Source organism: Siphateles boraxobius, unplaced genomic scaffold (genome assembly GCF_051911475.1).
Source record: "Siphateles boraxobius isolate OS27281-9 unplaced genomic scaffold, OSU_SipBor_1 52, whole genome shotgun sequence".
Taxonomy (NCBI): Eukaryota; Metazoa; Chordata; class Actinopteri; order Cypriniformes; family Leuciscidae; genus Siphateles; species Siphateles boraxobius.
Window position 1 is genome coordinate 897,293 of NW_027509164.1, and position 18,802 is coordinate 916,094.

The 18,802-nt window shown below is 44.3% G+C and overlaps 7 non-coding genes across 7 annotated transcripts; 5 read left to right on the forward strand and 2 right to left on the reverse strand.

The window, feature by feature from the left end:
* Window positions 1-4,347: 4,347 nt before the first annotated feature.
* Window positions 4,348-4,420, forward strand: trnar-acg (transfer RNA arginine (anticodon ACG)). Its single transcript has one exon. It is a non-coding gene; the product is annotated as a tRNA-Arg (tRNA).
* Window positions 4,421-4,814: 394 nt separating this feature from the next.
* Window positions 4,815-4,886, forward strand: trnae-uuc (transfer RNA glutamic acid (anticodon UUC)). The gene has a single exon. It is a non-coding gene; the product is annotated as a tRNA-Glu (tRNA).
* Window positions 4,887-5,005: 119 nt separating this feature from the next.
* trnay-gua (transfer RNA tyrosine (anticodon GUA)) lies at window positions 5,006-5,092 on the forward strand. The gene is given in 2 exon segments: window positions 5,006-5,042; window positions 5,057-5,092. It is a non-coding gene; the product is annotated as a tRNA-Tyr (tRNA).
* A 4,635-nt stretch (window positions 5,093-9,727) lies between these two features.
* trnae-uuc (transfer RNA glutamic acid (anticodon UUC)) lies at window positions 9,728-9,799 on the forward strand. Its single transcript has one exon. It is a non-coding gene; the product is annotated as a tRNA-Glu (tRNA).
* Window positions 9,800-10,265: 466 nt separating this feature from the next.
* Window positions 10,266-10,337, reverse strand: trnae-cuc (transfer RNA glutamic acid (anticodon CUC)). Its single transcript has one exon. It is a non-coding gene; the product is annotated as a tRNA-Glu (tRNA).
* A 595-nt stretch (window positions 10,338-10,932) lies between these two features.
* trnae-uuc (transfer RNA glutamic acid (anticodon UUC)) lies at window positions 10,933-11,004 on the forward strand. The gene has a single exon. It is a non-coding gene; the product is annotated as a tRNA-Glu (tRNA).
* Window positions 11,005-12,171: 1,167 nt separating this feature from the next.
* Window positions 12,172-12,243, reverse strand: trnae-cuc (transfer RNA glutamic acid (anticodon CUC)). The gene has a single exon. It is a non-coding gene; the product is annotated as a tRNA-Glu (tRNA).
* Between the last annotated feature and the right edge of the window lie 6,559 nt (window positions 12,244-18,802).

An 18,802-nucleotide genomic window follows, 5' to 3' on the forward strand; every position in this document is an offset into this window, starting at 1 on the left:
CTGGTAACTTCTATAACAAAGTAAAATCTCACAAGTATTAACTCATGTAATATTTAGAAAGAAAACCTTGATTATAATCACTCATTACATATACATTGAAGCAGCAGTTTATTCCAAAATCCACACCCTTCACACCCAAAATAAACATCGTGTTTGCTGTCATGTTTTCTGAGTACTTGTCAATAATCTGATGGATTCAGTATGGACAGTAATATTTCTGCAGGACTGTAAACATCAATCAATGTACATGAATTGTGTTATTGTTAGAGTTCCATGTTAAACACAGATGTCATACAACAGGAAAACATAAAATAGAGTTTAGCCATTCTTTTTATTCAAAACCTGGAGAACACTGTTACACAGTCTTTATCACAGATAAAAACAGAAAAACAGAGGTGAATAAAACAGCAAGACATGGGCTGTAGTATGTTCTGTAGGGTCCAGACAAGATGATCCAACTTGCTTTGTAGCAGTCATCTTGATGCTTTTCAAATCCTTTTGAAATAAATCATATTTCATTATTAAAACCACCACACTTAGTTCTTTTTCATTTTTTTCTCTCAAATAAATAAATAAATATAAACGGTTGTAAAATGAAGCGATTAACTATGTTCAGGAGATTAAACATGATTTTCCACTTTCTACAGTCTGGATTGTTACCAAATTACAGTTCATGTACAGGTTCATTCATTATTATTTCATAAACACCTTTTTAAACAGCATCATTATAATGCAGGTTTGCACACGATGAAAAACAATATTCACTTTTTAGACGGTCCCTATCTTGGTTACCACACTACATTGAATATTCTCCTAAGTATGTATGCATTAAAAATATACTTGCCCATTTTGATCGATTGTAGAAAATGTTGTAGTTCACAATCTTTGTTGTCAATATCATGTAGCTGCTTCGAATCTGGAAAAAAATTGCTTTATTGACTATTTAATTGAAAAAGTTCTTTAACGCGAATGTGCGAATGTGCGAATATAAAACCAACTTTACCTAAGTGCCCTTGAGTGCTGGATTGGAGTTTACTTGGGTGCATTAGGGCAACTGCTCAAGGACTTTATTCAAAGAATCCCGGGCTGCAACCAGAAGGACAAATACTTCATTTCATCAGTTCCAGATAAGACTGTTAATTCTAAAGACTGCTCACTTCATCTACATTTATCCATCAACATCTTTTATGGGCCATTTCACATTCATCCATTCCCACCAGGACTTTTCTTCTGTGATATTTTGTTTTTTTAGGGGTATGATAAAGTGTTTTGTGTAAAATTCAATATAGTTGAAGAGAGAAGATTTTCATTTAGTTGTCTTTTGTTGATTCATGCATACCCTGAACACAGTATCTGATGCAAGGCTGATTTCCCCCTCCTTCTACTGTAGCGAGCTTGGTTTAAAATAGCCAAGATAGTTATAGTATGATAAAGGAATTGAAATGACACAACTTTATAAAGTTGTAAGACAAAGGACTTGAACCCACACTCTCTGGGTCATATGCCTGTCACTCATCTCACTGAGCCCCTGGGAAGACATGTGTTTCCATAGATGTAGAAGTTCCATAGTTCAAATGAGAATCAACTCAAAATGAAGATTTAGTATTTAAATGGACAGCATGTTATGTTTAATGAGTTTAGTTGATATTATTGTGATTCACTGTTAGGTGGTTGTCCTGCACCTTTAATAAATAAAGTTAGTCCAAGATGCAGGGTATAGATTAATAAAATATTATATTACAACCAATTTTCATTTTTACAATTATTACTTAAGTTCTGTATTGATTACGAAGTTTTGTCATCATCTAAAGGTTCTAAATGGTTTAGATTTAGTGTATTTAACTGATTTTGTACTGATGTTCCTCATCTCTATTAAGATTAACAGGTTCTGGTAGGAATCTTACAATTCTGGACTTTTGGTACTACTTAGGATATTGAACTGCACTAAAGGAGAGAATGTTTTGTTTTTGCATGTGGGTCCTAAAGTCTGGAACAGGTTTCCTGATAATGTTCACTATTCTGACAAACATTCCTAGTTTAATTGTAGATTAAACACATCTCTTTAAACAAGAATTCACGCAATGCATTTTATAATTTTGTCATTTTGTTATATTAGATCTAATACATATTTTTATGTTCTATTTTCAGTTTCTAAATTGTCATGGGCATATTAGATATTATGTCATCTCCAATTTGGATCCAGCTTCATATGAGGATTTCAGATGATGCTAACTTCTGTGAAGAGATGATGCCAACTCTGTTTTAAAGTTGACATGAAATCAAAATTGACCTTATTAACTTTGTTAGCACATATAACTTGTCTTGTGGTGAACAATTAATCTGTGGAAGTTAATACTCAGAAAAAATACAAGTACTCCACATCGACTCTAGGGGTCACTGTTTGACAAATGGAAATTTTGCATAGTGTGCCTTTAATGTAATACAACACTATTAACTAAAGCTTAAAACAATTATTGAACCTGGTCTTTAAACTGTAGAAGTTTGTCAGTTTATAGGTTTACAGGTAAATTTACTTGTATAATGCCTGCTAGGGATGGAGAAATGAAGCCTCTTGAATTTAATTAAGCTTTACTCTGATTGTTTTGGGAAAATATTCAAAGCATCAGGAGCAGCAATAAACCTGCAGTGCAGCTCTGTGTATTATGATAGTGTATTGTTTGATGTGTAATGACATTTTGTTGCTTATTTGAGAATAAATAATTGTATACATTATGTAAATTGATTTAGGTTAGCTTTTAGTCTTTTGGCAATATACCTAAAATAATTTAAATAGTCTGTTGATCCAAATAATTTACTGTTACAATAGTAACTATTTGTAATTTAACATTCATGTAGTAACTAATTAACTTCTATTTACAATTACAATTTATTTTTTAAAACAATTCTTAATGTTAAATAATACAAAAATGTTCAAGTATTTTAATGTGATTTTATGGTTTACTATTATGATAAAATAACTTTTATTTATTGTCCACATGACGAGAAGGAAAAACTGATATTCAAGTCACTAAGTAAATCTAATGTTTATGGGACTTAAAATAATTAAAAGATATGCATATGTACACATTCAAATGTTTAATGTCAGATCAGTTGGCCGCACAATGTTGTCTATTATCTAGAGCAGTAATTAAATCATTAGTGACTAATGAAGTAGCTGTTATCGTACTATGGCCCGCTCTAAATCCTGACTGAAATGCGTTCAAAATATTATGACTAAGTAGATATTCTTTCAATTGATCATTTATAATAGATTCAAAAACTTTTGCTAAAACCGGTAATTTAGAAATTGGACGATAATTATTCAAATCGGAAGGATCGCCTCCTTTTAATAAAGGCATAACCATAGCCGATTTCCAAGATGGCGGAATTACATTAGTGGATAGACTCAAATTAAAAATCGATGCAATATGTTCGGCAATAATATCTGCTGACAATTTTTAAAAAATTGGTTGAATTTGGTCAGACCCACCTGATTTCTTACAGTCTAAATTTCGGAGTAGTTTATAAACTTGGGACGGCAATACAGGGGCAAAAGAAAATAAATCTGATTCACTATTAGTCAACTCATCAGTTCTCTGTTCATCAAGGACCAACGAATTGTCTGTTATCAAACCAGCTGAAATAAAATGACTATTAAACGTATTAACAATAATAGCCTTGTCTGTAATCAATCTTTGATTCAATTTTAAAACTTTTGGAAGATTAGTGGATGTATTTGATCCTATAAAAGATTTCATTAATTTCCAAAATTTAGAAGGACAATTCATGTTATCATTAATCAGGTTTAAATAATACTGACTCTTCGAACTCTTTATTAATTTTGTACACTTATTTCGTAATAATCTATATTGAGACCAGTACTCCTCACCATTTGTTTTCTTTGCTTTAGACCAAGCCACGTTTCTTTGCTTAATAAGATTAGAGACGAATTCATTGAACCAAGGATTATTTCTACCTCTCACCCGAAATCTACGTAAAGGAGCATGTTTATCACAAATTTCTAGAAAGATAGATTTGAAATAATCCCAAGCATCAACCACATCAGGTATAATTGAAACCAACTGTAAATCACTATTATATACATCATGCAAAAAAGCCTGTACATTAAAATTTTTAAATTGACGTTTAAGATTTGAATTGAGAATTGAGATCCCCAACATGTGAGGCCTCCATCTTGAAGGTTTTTGTAGCAGGCCCCTCATCTGACCCTTTCCTGATGTTGGCGCCAGGTCTGTTAATAGCATGAGAAAAAGTAGATGTCATCACAGGCCTCTGCCCAGTCGAACACCAACAGCTGCCGTGTAAGCTCAAGGATAACTGATCAGTGGGCCAGTGGCGCAATGGATAACGCGTCTGACTACGGATCAGAAGATTCTAGGTTCGACTCCTGGCTGGCTCGCTCTGCCTCATTTACTATGCTCTTAGCCGTTTTATTATCCCATAGTTTTTGTTATTATTATTATTTGATTGGTTGAGAAATATTAGAAATTGACAGTCCAACAATAGGCTGCTTTGTCAGTAGGATAACGGTTACCATACAATACTATGCTTCTTTTAAAATCATTGCATGAGTACTGTCACAAGGACCTTGCTTTACGACCAGTTTGTAGTGTCTATTATGCCATCGCAAGAATGGGAGGAAACTGAACCCCCTCGTGAGGCAAATGAGAGTTCCCTCTGTTGAGCCTGATGAAATTGAATTCAGTAAACAATCCCTTCGGATCATTCCCATGTTCTTAAAGGGGACGTTCACACACTAAAACTAAAAGGGTCTGCTCCAGGCAGAAGGAAGATGCCATATGGTCTAGCGGTCAGGATTCCTGGTTTTCACCCAGGCGGCCCGGGTTCGACTCCCGGTATGGGAAGATCGGGTTGTCTTTGCATCACTTAATCGAAACAACCAGCATGTATGTCTGTAGCAGTTTTAGCCGGTGGCGGAGATTCAGCAACCGGATATGTTGAGGTTCTGTCCTCAATCAGTGTGCCTTCGATAGCTCAGCTGGAAGAGGGGAGGACTGTAGGTGGCAAGTTGGCAATCCTTAGGTCGCCGGTTCAACTCCGGCTCGAAGGAGTTCTTTTTCACACATAAACATTTCCTTGGCCCTGCTTCTCGACGAGGGCGTCAGCGCTTGAGTTCGTAGTAAGGGAAGTCAAGCTGTTCGTGGTATTTTCCCCATTCATTTAAGTTGCCATTGTCAGCACCGACACTTCGAGGTCTGCATGCTCGAAATGGACGACACAAGCTGCTTATTCAGTGGTGCTCTGTCACTTTTCCAAAATCGCATATAAAGTGGCCGAGATTAGCATATATTAGCATAGGCGCCTCTGGGGGTGCCATTGCACCACGTGGGAGTCCACCAAGTGCTTTTGGGGTCCGCCAACTACCTACTCTTCACCATAGTCCTCCTCAGTACCACGAAGTGCCTATTTTGACCCCTAACCACCTATTTTCTTCTTCATTGCCATGAAGTGCCTATGGGGTCCCCTAACCACCTAAACTTCACCATAGTCTTCCTCAGTACCACGAAGTGCCTATTTTGACCCCTAACCACCTATTTTCTTCTTCATTGCCACGAAGTGCCTATGGGGTCCCCTAACCACCTAAACTTCCCCATAGTCTTCCTCAGTACCACGAAGCGCCTATTTTGACCCCTAACCACCTATTTTCTTCTTCATTGCCACGAAGTGCCTATGTGGTCCCCTAACCACCTAAACTTCACCATAGTCTTCCTCAGTACCACGAAGTGCCTATTTTGACCCCTAACCACCTATTTTCTTCTCCATTGCCACGAAGTGCCTATGGGGTCCCCTAACCACCTAAACTTCACTGTAGTCTTCCTCAGTACCACGAAGTGCCTATTTTGACCCCTAACCACCTATTTTCTTCTCCATTGCCACGAAGTGCCTATGGGGTCCCCCGACCACCTAAACTTCACCATAGTCTTCCTCAGTACCACGAAGTGCCTATTTTGACCCCTGACCACCTGTTTTTTGTCTCAAGTCACTGTGTCTTTAACTCTGAGCCGAAAAGTGACAGGGCCTCGAAATTCGGCGTGAGGGTAGCCCAGCGGGCCCCCGGGGCGAGATCCTTAGTTTCAAGGTTCTACGTGGTTCCCAAGTGTGCGTTTCGGCGGTTCGGCCTGATCCACACATGGTTCAGCTTTCTCCATCCCCCAGGGTCTTTCTGGGACCCAGTGACAGCAGGCAGATCAAGTTTGGGGCCGCCAGGGCCCCCGGGGGCCAAACGGCAAATCGTCCCACGTACAACTTATCCCATTGATTTTCATAGGTGTTCTGTGGACATTGGGCAACAAGTGGTTTTTTTGTGTGACTAGACGTTCCCCTATCTGTGTGCTTTCCGGGCCCGAGTGACGCAGCTTTCCAAGAAGTTTCGGGCCCCTAGCACCTCCAGGGGCCGAACGAGGTTCAGTGACAAGTGCAACTTATTCAATGCGATTTCACAGGTACTTGGTGGACGGTGGTCCGATTGGCCCGAAATTGACACGTACGTCCCGTCACGGACCCCTGGGACGGGTTCTAGAGTTCCGCGTCCCTCTGACCTTTTTTCGCGCTAATTGGCCACCAACAGCCCCATGGAATAAGTTGCACGTGGGACGTCAAAAAAACAGGGGCCAAAAGGGGTCGAAAGGTCGCAGCGGCCCCAAATTCGGCACGGCGGTGGTCCGGGGGCCCCCGGTTCTAGATCGTTTCCAAGTATGTGTTTCAGCAAAACGGTTCGAAGGAAACGCCCGATCGGCCCGAAACTGACGTATGCGTCCCGTCACGGGCCCCTGGGACGGGTTCTAGAGTTCCGCGTCCAAAACTGCTCGTTTGGTCAAAAAACACCCCCTTGACCTGGAAGCGCCTGTGAAGTTTGATCTGAACAAGTTGCACGTGGGCGGCCGGAAATACAGGGGTCGAAAGGTCGCACCGCCTCCAAATTCGCCGCCCTGGTAGTCGAGGGGCCCCCGGTTCTAGATCCCGGATCGCAGGGTTCTAGATCGGTTCCAAGTGTATCATTTTTTTTGTGCAAAAATCTCCCCGCTTTGGTTCTACTGAGCCTATGTCTTTCTGTGTGTGCAAGAGGGCTGCCATTAATTGGACCATGTGTTCGGTGAAGGGTGGACAGAAAGGTCAGATCGGCCCGAAACTGACGTATGCGTCTCGTCACGGGCCCCTGGGACGGGTTCTAGAGTTCCGTGTCCCTCTGACCTTTTTTCGCGCTAATTGGCCACCAACAGCCCCATGGAATAAGTTGCACGTGGGACGTCAAAAAAACAGGGGCCAAAAGGGGTCGAAAGGTCGCAGCGGCCCCAAATTCGGCACGGCGGTGGTTGGGGCCCCCGGTTCTAGATCACGGGTTTGGTGGTTCTAGATCGGTTCCAAATATGTGTTTCAGCAAAACAGTTCGAAGGAAACGCCCGATCGGCCCGAAACTGACGTATGCGTCCCGTCACGGGCCCCTGGGACGGGTTCTAGAGTTCCGTGTCCAAAGCTGCTCGTTTGGCCAAAAAACACCCCCTTGACCTGGAAGCGCCTGTGAAGTTTGAACTGAACAAGTTGCACGTGGGCGGCCGGAAATACAGGGGTCGAAAGGTCGCACCGCCTCCAAATTCGCCGCCCTGGTAGTCGAGGGGCCCCCGGTTCTAGATCCCGGATCGCAGGGTTCTAGATCGGTTCCAAGTGTATCATTTTTTTTGTGCAAAAATCTCCCCGCTTTGGTTCTACTGAGCCTATGTCTTTCTGTGTGTGCAAGAGGGCTGCCATTAATTGGACCATGTGTTCGGTGAAGGGTGGACAGAAAGGTCAGATCGGCCCGAAACTGACGTATGCGTCTCGTCACGGGTCCCTGGGACGGGTTCTAGAGTTCCGTGTCCCTCTGACCTTTTTTCGCGCTAATTGGCCACCAACAGCCCCATGGAATAAGTTGCACGTGGGACGTCAAAAAAACAGGGGCCAAAAGGGGTCGAAAGGTCGCAGCGGCCCCAAATTCGGCACGGCGGTGGTTGGGGCCCCCGGTTCTAGATCACGGGTTTGGTGGTTCTAGATCGGTTCCAAATATGTGTTTCAGCAAAACAGTTCGAAGGAAACGCCCGATCGGCCCGAAACTGACGTATGCGTCCCGTCACGGGCCCCTGGGACGGGTTCTAGAGTTCCGTGTCCAAAGCTGCTCGTTTGGCCAAAAAACACCCCCTTGACCTGGAAGCGCCTGTGAAGTTTGAACTGAACAAGTTGCACGTGGGCGGCCGGAAATACAGGGGTCGAAAGGTCGCACCGCCTCCAAATTCGCCGCCCTGGTAGTCGAGGGGCCCCCGGTTCTAGATCCCGGATCGCAGGGTTCTAGATCGGTACCAAGTGTATCATTTTTTGTGCAAAAATCTCCTCGCTTTGGTTCTACTGAGCATATGTCTTTCTGTGTGTGCAAGAGGGCTGCCATTAATTGGACCATGTGCTCGGTGAAGGGTGGACAGAAAGGTCCGATCGGCCCGAAACTGACGTATGCGTCTCGTCACGGGCCCCTGGGACGGGTTCTAGAGTTCCGCGTCCCTCTGACCTTTTTTCGCGCTAATTGGCCACCAACAACCCCATGGAATAAGTTGCACGTGGGACGTCAAAAAAACAGGGGCCAAAAGGGGTCGAAAGGTCGCAGCGGCCCCAAATTCGGCATGGCGGTGGTCCGGGGGCCCCCAGTTCTAGATCACGAGTTTGGTGGTTCTAGATCGGTTCCAAATATGTGTTTCAGCAAAACGGTTCGAAGGAAACGCCCGATCGGCCCGAAACTGACGTATGCGTCCCGTCACGGGCCCCTGGGACGGGTACTAGAGTTCCGCGTCCCTCTGACCTTTTTTCGCGCTATTTGGCCACCAACAGCCCCATGGAATAAGTTGCACGTGGGACGTCAAAAAAACAGGGGCCAAAAGGGGTCGAAAGGTCGCAGCGGCCCCAAACTCGACGCGGTGGGTGTTCGGGGGCCCCCGGTTCTAGATCCCGGGTTTGGTGGTTCTAGATCGGTTCGAGTGTGTTTTCAGTTTGACTCTTCAAGAGGGAATGCCAGTCTATGAGCTGACTATGAGTGCAAGTGGCCTTTGAAGAGAAACTTGAACAAATTTGGAAAAAAAATTAGCCCTGAGTTCTAGAGACTCGTCCTCCTGATATGTCGTTCGGGGGCCCGAGGGGGCCCGGCACGCAGTGTTTGGGGCCCGTGGGACCTCCGGGGGCCGAACAGGGGCCACTGACACGTGTGACTTATCCCATTCATTTTCACAGGTGTTTGGTGGACGTGTGACAGAAAGGTCCGATCGGCCCGAAACTGACGTATGCGTCCCGTCACGGGCCCCTGGGACGGGTTCTAGAGTTCCGAGTCCCTCTGACCTTTTTTCGCGCTAATTGGCCACCAACAGCCCCATGGAATAAGTTGCACGTGGGACGTCAAATAAACAGGGGCCAAAAGGGTATTGTTACCATACAATACTATGCTTCTTTTAAAATGCATTGCATGAGTACTGTCACAAGGACCTTGCTTTATGACCAGTTTGTAGTGTCTATTATGCCATCGCAAGAATGGGAGGAAACTGAACCCCCTCGTGAGGCAAATGAGAGCTCCCTCTGATGAGCCTGATGAAATTGAATTCAGTAAACAATCCCTTCGGATCATTCCCATTTTCTTAAAGGGACGGTCACACCTGGTCTCCAGGCAGAAGGAAGATCCCATATGGTCTAGCGGTCAGGATTCCTGGTTTTCACCCAGGCGGCCCGGGTTCGACTCCCGGTATGGGAAGATCGGGTTGTCTTTGCATCACTTAATCGAAACAACCAGCATGTATGTCTGTAGCAGTTTTAGCCGGTGGCGGAGATTCAGCAACCTGATATGTTGAGGTTCTGTCCCCAATCAGTGTGCCTTCGATAGCTCAGCTGGAAGAGCAGAGGACTGTAGGTGGCAAGTTGGCAATTCTTAGGTCGCTGGTTCAACTCCGGCTCGAATGAGTTCTTTTTCACACATAAACATTTCCTTGGCCCTGCTTCTCGACGAGGGCGTCAGCGCTTGAGTTTCGTAGTTCGCCATTTTACAATCACGACCGCAGGTGATGGGCAAAAGCTTAGGTCGCTGGTTCAACTCCGGCTTGAAGGAGTTCTTTTTCACACATAAACATTTCCTTGGCCCTGCTTCTCGACGAGGGCGTCAGCGCTTGAGTTCGTAGTTCGCCATTTTACAATCATGACCGCCGGTGGTGGACAAAAGCTCATTCCCTGACCGGGAATCGAACCCGGGCCGCGGCGGTGAGATCGCCGAATCCTAACCACTAGACCACCAGGGAAGGTCAGCTGATGACTTGCCCTCAAGCCTGCGTGTGGCCTCTACCAGATTTTGCAGCAAGACCACTAATACTTGTATTTTCCTCCAGGAGAGGAGACGTCACTGACCCTGGCAAACTGACAAACTGTCACAGACTCTGTAGGATTATCTTAACAACACCACAACTTGCCATGAAAACAAAGCAACCGAGATCCCCAACATGTGAGGCCTCCATCTCGAAGGATTTTTACGCAGTTTTTGCAGACGTCCCTGTTATTATTATTATTGGATTGGTTGAGAAATATTAAAAATTGACAGTCCAACAATAGGCTGCTTTGTCAGTAGGATAACGGTTACCATACAATACTATGCTTCTTTTAAAATGCATTGAATGAGTACTGTCACAAGGACCTTGCTTTGCGACCAGTTTGTATTGTCTATTATGCCATCGCAAGAATGGGAGGAAACTGAACCCCCTCGTGAGGCAAATGAGAGCTCCCTCTGATGAGCCTGATGAAATTGAATTCAGTAAACAATCCCTTCGGATCATTCCCATGTTCTTGAAGGGGACGGTCACACACTAAAAGTAAAAGGGTCTGCTCCAGGCGGAAGAAAGATCCCATATGGTCTAGCGGTCAGTATTCCTGGTTTTCACCCAGGCGGCCTGGGTTCGACTCCCAGTATGGGAAGATCAGGTTGTCTTTGCATCACTTAATCGAAACAACCAGCATGAATGTCTGTATCAGTTTTAGCCGGTGGCGGAGATTCAGCAACCTGATATGTTGAGGTTCTGTCCCCAATCAGTGTGCCTTCGATAGCTCAGCTGGAAGAGCGGAGGACTGTAGGCTGACAAACTGTCACAGACTCTGTAAGAATATCCTAACAACACCACAACTTGCCATGAAAACAAACCAACCGAGATCCCCAACATGTAATGCCTCCATCTCGAAGGATTTTAACGCAGTTTTTTGCAGACGTCTCTTACCCTGGATCCTGGTTCATCCGCTGAGAAACTGTCACAGACTCTGTAGGAATATCCTAACAACACCACAACTTGCCATGAAAACAAAGCAACCGAGATCCCCAACATGTGATGCCTCCATCTCAAAGGATTTTAACGCAGTTTTTTGCAGACGTCTCTTACCCTGGATCCCCGTTCTTCCGCTGAGAAACTGTCACAGACTCTGTAGGAATATCCTAACAACACCACAAACTTGCCATAAAAACAAAAAATTTGAGATCCCCAACATGTGAGACCTCCATCTCTAAGGTTTTTTTCAGCAGCTTTTTGCAGACGTCTCTGTTATTATTATTATTGGATTGGTTGAGAAAAATATTAAAAATTGACAGTCCAACAATAGGCTAATTTGTCAGTAGGATAACGGTTACCATACAATACTATGCTTCTTTTAAAATGCATTGCGCATGAGTACTGTCACAAGGACCTTACTTTACGACCATTTTGTAGTGTCTATTATGCCATCGCAAGAATGGGAGGAAACTGAACCCCCTCGTGAGGCAAATGAGAGCTCCCTCTGATGAGCCTGATGAAATTGAATTCAGTGAACAATCCCTTCGGATCATTCCCATGTTCTTAAAGGGGACGGTCACACACTAAAAGTAAAAGGGTCTGCTCCAGGCAGAAGGAAGCTTGCTTGAGTTTGTAGTTCGCCATTTTACAATCACGACCGCCGGTGGTGGGCAAAAGCTTAGGTCGCTGGTTCAACTCCAGCTCGAAGGAGTTCTTTTTCACACATAAACATTTCCTTGGCCCTGCTTCTCGACGAGGGCGTCAGCGCTTGAGTTCGTAGTTCGCCATTTTACAATCACGACCGCCGGTGGTGGGCAAAAGCTCATTCCCTGACCGGGAATCGAACCCGGGCCGCAGCGGTGAGAGCACCGAATCCTAACCACTAGACCACCAGGGAAGGTCTGCTGATGACTTGCCCTCAAGCCTGGCTGTGGCCTCTACCAGATTTTGCAGCAAGACCACTAATACTTGTATTTTCCTCCAGGAGAGGAGACGTCACACACCCTGGCAAACTGACAAACTGTCATAGACTCTGTAGGAATATCCTAACAACACCACAACTTGCCATGAAAACAAAGCCACCGAGATCCCCAACATGTGAGGCCTCAATCTCGAAGGATTTTAACCCAGTTTTTTGCAGACGTCTCTTACCCTGGATCCCGGTTCTTCCGCTGAGAAACTGTCACAGACTCTGTAGGAATATCCTAACAACACCACAAACTTGCCATAAAAACAAAAAAATTGAGATCCCCAACATGTGAGACCTCCATCTCTAAGGTTTTTTTAGCAATTTTTTGCAGACGTCTCTGTTATTATTATTATTGGATTGGTTGAGAAATATTAAAAATTGACAGTCCAACAATAGGCTGCTTTGTCAGTAGGATAACGGTTACCATACAATACTATGCTTCTTTTAAAATGCATTGAATGAGTACTGTCACAAGGACCTTGCTTTACGACCAGTTTGTAGTGTCTATTATGCCATCGCAAGAATGGGAGGAAACTGAACCCCCTCGTGAGGCAAATGAGAGCTCCCTCTGATGAGCCTGATTTAGCCATGATTTAGCATCATGGCACACTTACACACACACCCATGATCTTAGTAATTTGAATGAGTTTGGAACAACAAACTGACGGTTACCAACGGTTACCAACGGATTTTGAAGCTGCTCATCATTGTCTGTGGGAAGTGACAGTTAGTTTAGTGAATACCGGTAGGTCTGCCCCAGCGTTTTGCGAAAATAATGGTATGGTTATTGTAATGGTAATTAATTGAAAGGACTAGTATAGAAGTATATTTCTGATGATTCCTCATCCCAAACGTATCCCTGTAGCATCAGCATTCATTCTCTACTAGTTTACTTAGCTAGCTTTAGCTGTTTTAGCTAATTTCAGTGGTTTCTTTAAAGGGCCATTACTCCTCACAGGAATGGGGTAGAGACTGACTTTTTTTTTTAAATGCTCAGAATCCTATGCTCTGCGACAGGCATGTGTCATATATGTCTATTTTGCTTCGACCGGAAGTTGAGAAATTCAACAATTTCAACTTGACTTGCTAGTTAAAGAAATAGACATGAGCATAAATGCTGCTACAGGGATACTTTTGGAGCGAGGAATCATTAGAAACACACTTGTATGAAGGCTGGTGTGGACCTTGAAGTGTTTTTCATGTCAGACAGATAGTACGCTAGTAAGGATAACTAAAGGCTGCACTAAATGTTAACTACTGTTAGCAATTAGCTACATGGCCGGTGGATACGTTCAGGTTCAGAAAAATTTTAGCTAGTTAGCTTGTGGCATGACTGGCCACACAAAAATGATATGTAGCAATATTGGATATCAGACTGTACACAATAATGAAAAATACAAATGTTATGTAAGATCTAAACATACTATATATTATGCATAGTTTGTTTTTGCATATAGTATTGTACAGTATATAGTGAGTGATTTGTCAAAAGCTAGTTAGCTAGTAGTGTCAAACATCTAGATTTCTTTCACCTGAATGCACAATATTTCCCATTTGCAGATTTGGTTCTGATCTTATTGAGTTTGTTGTGGAGGAAAAGTTAGCGAGAAGAGAAGGCAGCAGAGGATTGAAAAGGACAGTGAAGAGGAGTGGAGTGGAGAGGAGAGTGGAGGATTAAACAGAAGAGAAGAGTGAAGAGGACAGGGGTGGACTGAACAACAGATGTAGATCAAGATTGCGGCGTGAATACATCGCGAGGCTCGTGGTCTCTCCAGATTCTGCAATTTTGCTTTATTTTTCTTGCTCATTTCGGGTCTGTTCGTGCAGAACAGTTGTGCCTTCACATCGTACACCCGATGCGAGCTTTTGGATATTGGTTCGCGAACTTCCAACAGTTTTATGGACAACCTTCGACTGCTTCCTGAGATCGCCAGATCACCCGAGGCTATGCACCCTGCCCGGCCGGGCGGAAGTGCTCGCAGGCGGCGTCGAGATCGTAAACAAAGGCGGGGGAAGCGCGGAGGACTAAGAGCTAAGCTAAAGCTAACACCACATAGGCTCTCGTTACCCAGCATTTTCCTTGCCAATGTACAGTCGCTGTTGAACAAAATGGACGAGATTCGACTCAACATCACATGCAACAAGAGACTTTTGAACTGTAATGTCCTAATTTTCACAGAAACATGGTTAAACAGCGGAATACCGGACAACGCTATTGAGCTAGCGGGACGCCATACATTCCGGGCGGATAGAACATTAGATGGCTCTGGTAAGACCAGAGGTGGTGGATTGTGCATTTACATTAACAAAGCTTGGTGCACAAACTCTGCTATTGTTGGGAGACATTGTTCAGCTAACCTTGAGTTTCTCATGGTTAAATGTAGACCGTTTTATCTACCGCGGGAGTTCACTTCCACTATTATCACTGCAGCCTATATTCCCCCGGATGCTGATGCCAAGTTTGCTATGAAAGAACTTCACGCAACCATCAGTAAACAACAGACCGTCCACCCGGAAGCTGCGTTTATTGTTGCGGGTGATTTTAATCATTCAAACTTAAAGTCAGTGCTACCGAAATTTCACCAGCATGTTTCCTGTCACACCAGAGGAAACAAAACTTTAGACCATGTTTACACAAGCATGGCTGGAGCTTACGTCGCGACACCCCTCCCCCACCTGGGACAGTCAGACCACCTTTCTTTGTTCCTTACGCCCAAGTATGCACCTCTCATCAATCGCGTGAAGCCATCAGTGAAGACCATCAAGGTGTGGCCTGCGGGGGCAGATTTCTCACTCCAGGAAAGGTTTCTACACACTGACTGGAGTATGTCTGCCTTCCTGAACGAGCTAAATGACTTTTATGCTCGCTTTGAAAGAGACAACAGTGAAACTGCCACCAAGCTCAAATCCCCAGCAGACCACCCGCCAATCACACTCTCCTCCACAGATGTCTGCAAGGCACTGAGCAGGATCAGCGGGCACAAGGCTGCTGGACCAGACAACATCCCTGGACGCGTACTCAGGGCATGTGCGGAGCAGCTCGCTGGGGTTTTTACAGACATTTTCAACCTGTCTCTTGCCCAAGCAGCAGTACCAACATGCTTTAAATGCACTTCCATTGTGCCAGTGCCAAAACACTCCAGCCCGAAGTGCCTTAACGACTACCGCCCAGTAGCACTCACACCCATCGTAATGAAGTGCTTTGAGCGGCTGGTCCTGGCACACCTAAAAGACTCTCTACCATCCACATTGGACTCACATCAGTTTGCCTACCGTAGCAATAGGAGCACAGATGATGCTGTTTCCATGGCACTGCACTCTGTGCTCACACATCTGGACAAAAAGAACACCTATGCACGCATGCTGTTTGTTGACTTCAGTTCAGCATTCAACACTGTCATCCCAACTAAGCTAATAGCCAAACTTGGAGACCTGGGCATCAACACCTCCATGTGCAACTGGATTTTGGACTTTTTGACCAACAGACCCCAGAATGTTCGATCTGGCTCCACCTGCTCCACGTCCATTACACTCAACACTGGTGTACCACAGGGCTGTGTGCTAAGCCCGTTTCTCTACTCCCTCTTCACCTCCGACTGCAAGCCTGTGTACGGATCTAATTCCATCGTCAAGTTTGCAGACGACACTACGGTGATTGGTCTCATCAGCAACAACGATGAGACTGCCTATAGGGAGGAGATCAAGCACCTGGCCACATGGTGCACTGAAAATAACCAGCTCCTCAACACCACCAAAACGAAGGAGCTCATCGTGGACTTCAGAAAAGAGTCAAGAGGCACACATGACACCATCCACATCAATGGAATGGCTGTTGAGCGTGTCTCCAGTTTCAAGTTCTTGGGAATCCACATCTCGGCGGACATGTCCTGGACAACCAACACCTCCTGCCTGGTCAGGAAGGCTCACCAGCGCCTTTTCTTCCTGAGGGCACTGAGGAAGAATCAGCTTTCCTCGACTATCCTGGTGAACTTCTATCGCTGTGCAATAGAAAGCATCCTGACCAACTGTGCTACAGTGTGGTATGGGAGCTGTTCTGTTGCAGAGCGCAAGGCACTGCAGCGGGTGGTGAAAACCGCCCAGCGCATCACTGGGACTCAACTACCTGCCATCGAGCACATCCAGAGGAAACGCTGTCTGCACCGAGCTCGCAGCATCCTTAAGGACTCCTCTCACCCAGCCCACAGACTGTTTTCTCTACTGCCCTCCGGCAGGCGTTTCAGGTGCCTCCGGACCAGGACCAGCAGACTAAAGAACAGCTTTTTCCCCAGAGCTGTCTCTTTACTGAACTCTAACCCTCACTGATCCCACTCCCCTCATATACTGATAATCTCTCCTCTCCCTCCTCACACCTAACTCCATTATGTTATTGGTTATTTGTTATTTGCAATGCTATAATGTTAATTTGCACTGCTGACTATTATCATAGTAACAACTGTTTACATATGCATCTTGCACTACTCACCTGACTAGAATATCAATTTGCACTGCCGACTGTTTATTTACAGTACCAATTGTTTACATATACATTTGCAATACCGTACTTTAACTGTAATATGCAATTACTTTCCATTGCACTTTTACTCGGATAGCTTCTGTCCAACTTAATTTGCACTACTTTAAATCCATTGTTATAATGCTCATTTAGCCTTACTTATTACATATATCTATCTGAAAATCCTGTTTATAGTAATAACCATCTGTTTATTATGCTCACATTCTGTATATTATCACATTCTATATATATCACATTAGTATACTAAGCTCACATTCTGTTTATAGTAATAGCCATCTGTATATATATTCATAGTACACATTCACCTGTAAACTCTGTTTATAGTAATAATCATCTGTATATTATGTTCATTGTACATATCTGTAAAAATTCTGTTTATAGTAATAGCCATCTGATTATTATATTCAGTACATATCTAGCTATATTTATTCAGTACATATCCATGTACTGCACTTACGGAACCATTGTATATCCTGCACTTGCTGCTATTGCACTTCTGGTTAGACCCAAACTGCATATCGTTGCCTTGTACCTGTACTTGTGTAATGACAATAAAGTTGAATCTAATCTAATCTAATCTAATCTAATAGTAGAGGAAAAAAGAGGAGTGAATTGACCAGGAAAGAAGAGTGGAGTGGAGAGGTATGGAGAGGAGTTGATTGAATTGGAGAGAAGAAGAGGGAAGAGGAGAATAGTGTAGAAAAGTAGAAGAGGAGAAGAGTAGAGAGGATAGGAGAGGAGAGAAGAGTGGAGAGGAGTGGATGGAATAGAAGAGATTAGGAGTGGAGAGGGGAGAAGAGTGAAGAGGAGAGGATTAAACAAGAGAGGAGAAGCGTGGAGGAGAAAGGAGAGGAGGAGAAGGGAGAGGAGTGAACTGAACAGGAGAGGATAAGAGTGACGAGGAGAGAACAGGAGAGGAGTGATGTGAATTGGAGAAGTATGAAGGATGGAGGCTGAGTTCTCAACCAAGAAGCTGGAGAGAAAGCTGCTCAGTAACAACTATACTGCTTGCATAATATGTCAGAAAACAAACAGTGACGCTGGTCCTCATCAGAAACTGACAAATCAAGGCTACCCTTCCCTCCTATATGCTGTAACCAATAGAAAGGATGCTGTCTCATATAGACTTGACAATGAGATGAAACCTCAATGTGACTTTCTGGGGAGGAATCCTTTGTGGCACACACAATGTCGTGCAAAGTACACAAATCGTAAAACTGTTGACCAGAAGAGGAACAAAGGTGAAAAGCCAGAAGGCACTTCATTTGAAGCAGAACTTAATCCTGAGCCAGACAGCAGCAGGCCTACTAAAAAAACACGGATATCAATGCCACAGCCCATCAAACACAGGGAAGAGTGCTTCATTTGTGGAAGAGCACGCACGACCGGGGGGAATAGATCCCTCGTTTTGATTGCCACATATGACAGACAGAATGCAGTATGGGAAAAAGCAAACAAACTTGAAGATGAAGAGATACTACACACGATTCGTGGTCCTGATGAAAACAAGTGTACTGATATGATTGCTGAGGACTTCCGGTACCACAAGGAATGGCATTTGGTGCATAGCTGCCCTACTGTACTATTGGAGGACCTGAAACCAAGTTGCGCTGCTCCAACATGGAGTTCATTCCAAGCATTTCTCATACCAGATACCATCCCTGCAACTGTGATCAGCTATGGTCCCTTCTTCCCCAAGTCACCAACAAACCCAGATGTGGTTGAACAGTCTGTTCAGTACTGCATGGATGTGTCGAGAAAACAAGGTCAAGAGTATGCCATCATCACATGTGACCAAGCAATATATGACACTGCGTCAAAAGGGGTGTATACGGGAGAATTCAGACAATGAATACGCCCGCTAAATCTGCTGTTTGGCAGGGATCTTTGGAACTTTGTTACGCGTACCTGTAAATGCCCGTAAAGGCCCGAAAACAGGAACTTGTCTGACCA